The sequence below is a fragment of the Carassius gibelio genome, chromosome B20 (genome assembly GCF_023724105.1).
Source record: "Carassius gibelio isolate Cgi1373 ecotype wild population from Czech Republic chromosome B20, carGib1.2-hapl.c, whole genome shotgun sequence".
NCBI classification, from domain to species: domain Eukaryota; kingdom Metazoa; phylum Chordata; class Actinopteri; order Cypriniformes; family Cyprinidae; genus Carassius; species Carassius gibelio.
Window position 1 is genome coordinate 6,273,909 of NC_068415.1, and position 5,707 is coordinate 6,279,615.

Consider the following 5,707-nt stretch of genomic DNA (forward strand, 5'->3'; position numbering starts at 1 on the left):
AATAATAAAGATTTGAAAGTATGGATTTCAGCAGAGAAAGATTAAAGCAAACAGAGACTGATTCATCCTCAGGTCTGACGGATCTTTTAATTTGCGGCATTTTCTCTCTGCTGCCCTGATTTTGGTCCGATGTTCACAAAGAACACTGGATAACCAGAATTTAGAAGGGGCAGCCCATCCAGCTCTTCTAGGAAGGTTTCCCTTCTCTTTATCAACAGTGCACAGACATTGAAGAAATATACAGTCTAGGAGACTAAAGTGAAAACAAAAAGCTGTGGCTGCCTTCTTATTAGCATAGCCAATAGCTTGATTGTGACTGGATGGTTTATCCCTCCAGTTTTGAATGGATAGAAGGCAGGGCAGTTAGAAGCAATTACCCGTCTATAAAGTCTTTTCAAGTTTCTATCATGGCGCGTCACTTCCCATTGTCCTATGGGTTGCCCTTTCCGCTAGCATTCTACGGGCACTTTGTCATTCTCCACTTCACTCTTACCATGTGCGATCTTGTTATGGCAATCCTCTCTGGTAAGTTCTATTCTTAAGTTTGATATACTGTGCATGTAATCACTTCATTAGAGCATGGATATTGTTTTAGCATATTTCAGACATACCTGTATGCAACGTACTTAACCAGAGGCTTCGGGATTCAAACTTAACCAAACAATAAGGAAGCGTGATCATTCGGCGTGCTAGACTAAGATGTCCAAGCTTGTTCATCTAGTGTAGTTGTGGGGAGTTGCTGTTGTTCTGCAATTAAAGATGGAAGGAACACATGTTTCATGTTGCTTATTGCCGGTGTGTTCCAGACATTTATTGTTTTAATTTTTTGTCAGTTTGTAGGTTCTGATTTGCAACTGTTTTTTTTTTTGTGCAAAATTAATTATTATTGTAAGCAAATTATATATATTTATTTTTTATATGTTCGAGGTCAGAGTGGTTGAAATACCGCTTATTGTTTTTTTTGTTGTTGTTGTTGTTTTTGTATAAGACTGTTGGGTGGTTGATCTATGATGTTATACACGTAGGTTTGTCTATACAGATTCATACTTGTGATAATTTGTTTACGTGTGTGTGTGTGTGTGTGTGTGTGTTTGGGTTTTGCTTGCAGGAGCTGAGGGCTCCAGGCAGGAGTTTTCTCTTGATCCATTTGCGTGATGGAGGTGGGTTGAATACCTGAGTGGGGTGTTGCAGTATGGAGCACGGATTGGGGTGTGAGTGAGACTTGGTTCTTTGAAGACTGATAGTGTTCCGGTCCTAAGCCCTCAGCCCTATATGTAATTTAGAGTTGTTGATTTGTGTTTTTTTGTCATTTTGTTACAATCCTTGACAAGTGATTGTATGAATTCTCCTTTTGTGTGTAAACTCTTTTATGGTCCAAACTATAGCCATGGCTTTCCACTCTGTGTATTACTGACTTGGTTTTATGTATTAATAAAACTACTTTGTATGGGCCTCATGTCTCTGGTCCATATTAGCGCACAATCTTGTGTGCTTTAACTTAGTTTCAGTTATTCTCAGTGTAAAATAATAGAGGGGCATAGTCGGGTTTCAGTACAGATGACCCTCTCTCTTCTTTTGCCCTAGCCTGGTCACATATAGCAGGACAATTGCTACAGTTCACACTTAAGTGCAGGAAGAGAGCAATGCAAATAACACAGGCTCCTTCTTAGCCTCTGCAATTATTATAATTACCCGTAAGTGCAATCAAAAATACAAACTGTAACAAAAATACAAAGTAGAAATAGGTAGAGAACAAAATATTCTTTCCTAGCAGCAAGTAGAAACTTAAACAACAGCTCTACAAAGTATTAAGCAAAACACTCATGCTCTGCCATCCATCTCTTCTGTTTACTAATCGCTTCTCTCATTTTGGTTGAAATGCAAATTGGTTGTTTGTCGGTTTCTAATTAGTATTCTACTACATTTGATTATTTTAGTTAATTCTTTACTTTATATTTACTCATTCATTAGGAATCTATGTCACTCAGGGTATATCACGCCAGCCGATGTACCCCACAATCACGAATCCTCCAGTCTGATCAATAATCAGAGGTTGACTATGAATTATTTGATGAATAGAAAAGTTAAGTTTTTTTTTTATTATTATCTTTTTTTGTTGTTGGTATTACTGTCTTTGTTGATCAGTTTAATGCATCCTTAATGAATAAAAGTTATAATTTCAGTAGTGTACATTTTTTAAACATCGAAATACTGAATACCTAAATTTAACTAATGCCATTGATTAAAATCAACCTATTCATTCCATGAATTCAATATTTTATGATCCTAAAATTATTTTTTGTAAACATGTTTTAGCCTGTAAGTGCACTATATACATTTATATGCAAAATGTAATTACATCATATTGCTGTTGCCATTTTCTAAACAGAAGTCACATCATGCATAAAACCCCCTTAACACTGGTAAAAATCATTGCATTGCATGGCCTCATATGGCTTTACTGCTTTAATATATAAAAACTCATTAGGTGGTCAATAACCTCATGCAAAAAAAAAAAAAAAAATACTCTGGCAACAATAACCTCAGGTCAAAATCCTGTTCCTAAAAGACTACTTTGCTATTCAATTCGGATTAATATGCCCCTGAGCTTCACCATTTAAATGCTGTAAATTATTACAGATCTTTCTCATATATCATGTCACTGATCTAATTTATCTCAGTGAGCTTACAGACCGAACACATTAAGACTCACCCAGCGCCTCACAGCTGGTGAACTATCCGCAATTTCAGACCTGGGTGAGCTCGTGATTGGAATGCATGCTGTCAGCTCGGCTTGAAAGACAATTTTTTGAACAGTCTGCGAATGAAATGTATGCCTCCCTCCTCAGCTGGAATTTCTGAAGTCAGAGGCACATAATTAATGATGTCACTCATTGGGCATTGCACCACCAGCATGCTGGGATACACAGAGTCAGAGCCGAGTGCACTAGTGTGGCTTTTCTCATTGTGTCCAGGCCACCAAGAGTTGTTGCCACAGTTAGAAAGAAATATGACCGTAGTCTCCCACCTCGATGTGTGTCCATGTGTGCATGTTATTTCCCTGCAGAGCTGTAGTGATGTGGGTACAAAGAGGAAGGCGCACGCACATAAAAATGAGCTACTTTTATGCCCTGTGTGCCCCACTCCCCTCCCTCCATTCGGTTCATGCTGGGCTTCTATATTACACCCACTCAAACAAATTCCCATCCCGCAAGAGCGCATCCCAGTTTAATGAGGCCAGAGAGCACATATTTACTGAAATGAGAAACTCCCAATGAGAGCAATATCTCTCTCTTATGTGCACAGATATTACCAGTTATATGAAAGGTTGTTGAACGCTCGCATTCCCAATGAGCAATCAGGGCTGGATTGTGAATTCACAAAAACCGTAAAAAAAAAAAGAAAAAAAAAAATTGGATGATTTATAAGTTTGTAAGCAAGAAAAGTTTTTTTTAATATATATATATATATATATAATTTCTCTCTCTCTTTCGCATATATACAAATTCATGTATATTATATAAACAAATAAGATACTTGAATGGAAATGTAGTTAAATCTAGAAATAGTTAGATCTGTTTAATATTTAAATAAATAAAAATACATAAGAATTTAGATTTCATTTTCTTCAAATGCAAATCTCTATATTAAACACACACATAGACCCACAGCAAGAACACTTCTAATAATGTGAAATCTTTTTAAAAAAAAAATATATATATAATTTTTTTTATGTAACAAGCACCTTAAGGTTTTCTAAAACACAGGTACATTAGACGACAAAAGTAAAATATTGTGGTATTAATAAGCATTATGATTTGAAATGTACTATTTCAGTTATACTGAAATAGGTTATTTATGGGGATGTTTAAGATTTTGCTTAATTTTCTTTATTTGTATTGTTTTTCTTATGAACAATTAAAAAAAAAGTAAAAAAAAAAGTAATAATATAATAATAATAATAATCATTTGTGAATCCAGCCCCAGACTCCTTAAATTCCTTAAAATCCTAATTTCAAAGTTTTGTATTAAAATAGTATTTGATTGTTTAATATAAAAAAACAGCAAAATCTGAGATTTGTGTACACTGTAAAAATATAATTTTTCAAAGTTGTAAAAATAAATAAATAAAACAACCTCATTTTTAATTCAATATATTACTCACAGTTTCTTTGTAATTGTTTGAAATGGAATGGAAATTTCTAGTAATTTGCAATGTATTTTTATTTTTCTCTTTTTTTTACAGTGTAGTCCACTCTCTCTCATCATAATTTTCAGCACTCCAAGTCCTACCTATCATATCCTGACCCTGTCCACTGCTTCCATTCTGCTTATCACCCTCAGACAGTGAAGAGGAAAAGGGAACTCTGACTCTGGTCAAAAGCAGATAATTCACTGCAGGACAAAAAAAGACTGAAGGTCACAAAGTCTATAATGGAGGAGAGAAAGAAATTAACAATCTCTTGAATAGCTAAAGGACAAGATCTAATGATCCAGGCTTAAACAGTAGACTACAAGCATGCAATCAGCCATTATTGATTGCTTTATAAAATAGCTGAAAGCATGAGTATTTTTGGATGTCCAAGAATGGCAGTTATAGATGGATTATTTGATCAGTGGGTGCAAAACACAGCTATTCTGCATCAGTGCTCTATATAATTTAATAACGGTGAGAAGTAAACTCTTTCCTCTTTTTCAAAAGAGTTGAATTATTCATGTATAAAGCTGCAAGTTTTAGCTCATGTACATGAGCTGATATGAATGCATGTAGGTTTTCGGCAACATATCAGATCAAATGTGCTGCAGACGACCTAAAAACATGTTTAAGCCATACTGGATTAATATTTAATTTTTGAACATATGCTTCAAAGGGGGAAAAACTGATTAGGTCGGCCACTTGGGATTTTTTTCTAAGTAATCATCTTATTTTGGCTCACACAAGGTGATCTGCTTTGCTGTTCCTGTTCCTAGATCAGTACCTGGATATTATCCCTTGAGACTTAAACTTCTGAAAGGCAAAAGAGCAAGAAAGAAAACAGGGTAACTTAATGAAAAGCAGATAAACTCTGAGGGTAAAGTAGTAAGGAGTACTGTATTGCTAAAAAATTGTGAAAACAAAATGAAGGAATGTGTAGGCTAATCAATTTCAATAAATAAAAATAAGAAGAAGAAGAAGAAAGAAGAAGAAGAATATGACCTTTTGAACGGATTAATTAATAAACATGTAAAACTGTTGATTAAATTAATGTTTTAAATGTAGTTAAATAAAATATTAAAATAAATTAATAAATACATTTCTTAATTGAAAATTAAATGGATGTACTTAAAACTTCATATGATTCGTGTTAAAAATTATAAGATAAGACTACGAAATAATGACAAAAAACACTTTCTGTGATTCGTCAATCAAAATGACACTGGAAAAGTTCTAAAAAATGTTTCATGCAAGAAACAGTCACACAGGTTTGGCGCAATGAGAAAGTTTTCATTTTCAGGAAAAACAAACAAACTATCCACCCAACTTAGAGACTAATTCATCTCCAATCCATAGTGGAGAAGTTTTTGATCCAAGTCGAATCGCAATTCATTATTTATTTGCCAGTGATGATAACTTTGAGAAACTTTGCCTGGGGTTGTTTAGAACACCGTAAGTCTCACAACAGCCCAAGCGTCCAAAAATAATTGTCTCTACCTCTGTGATGTATGT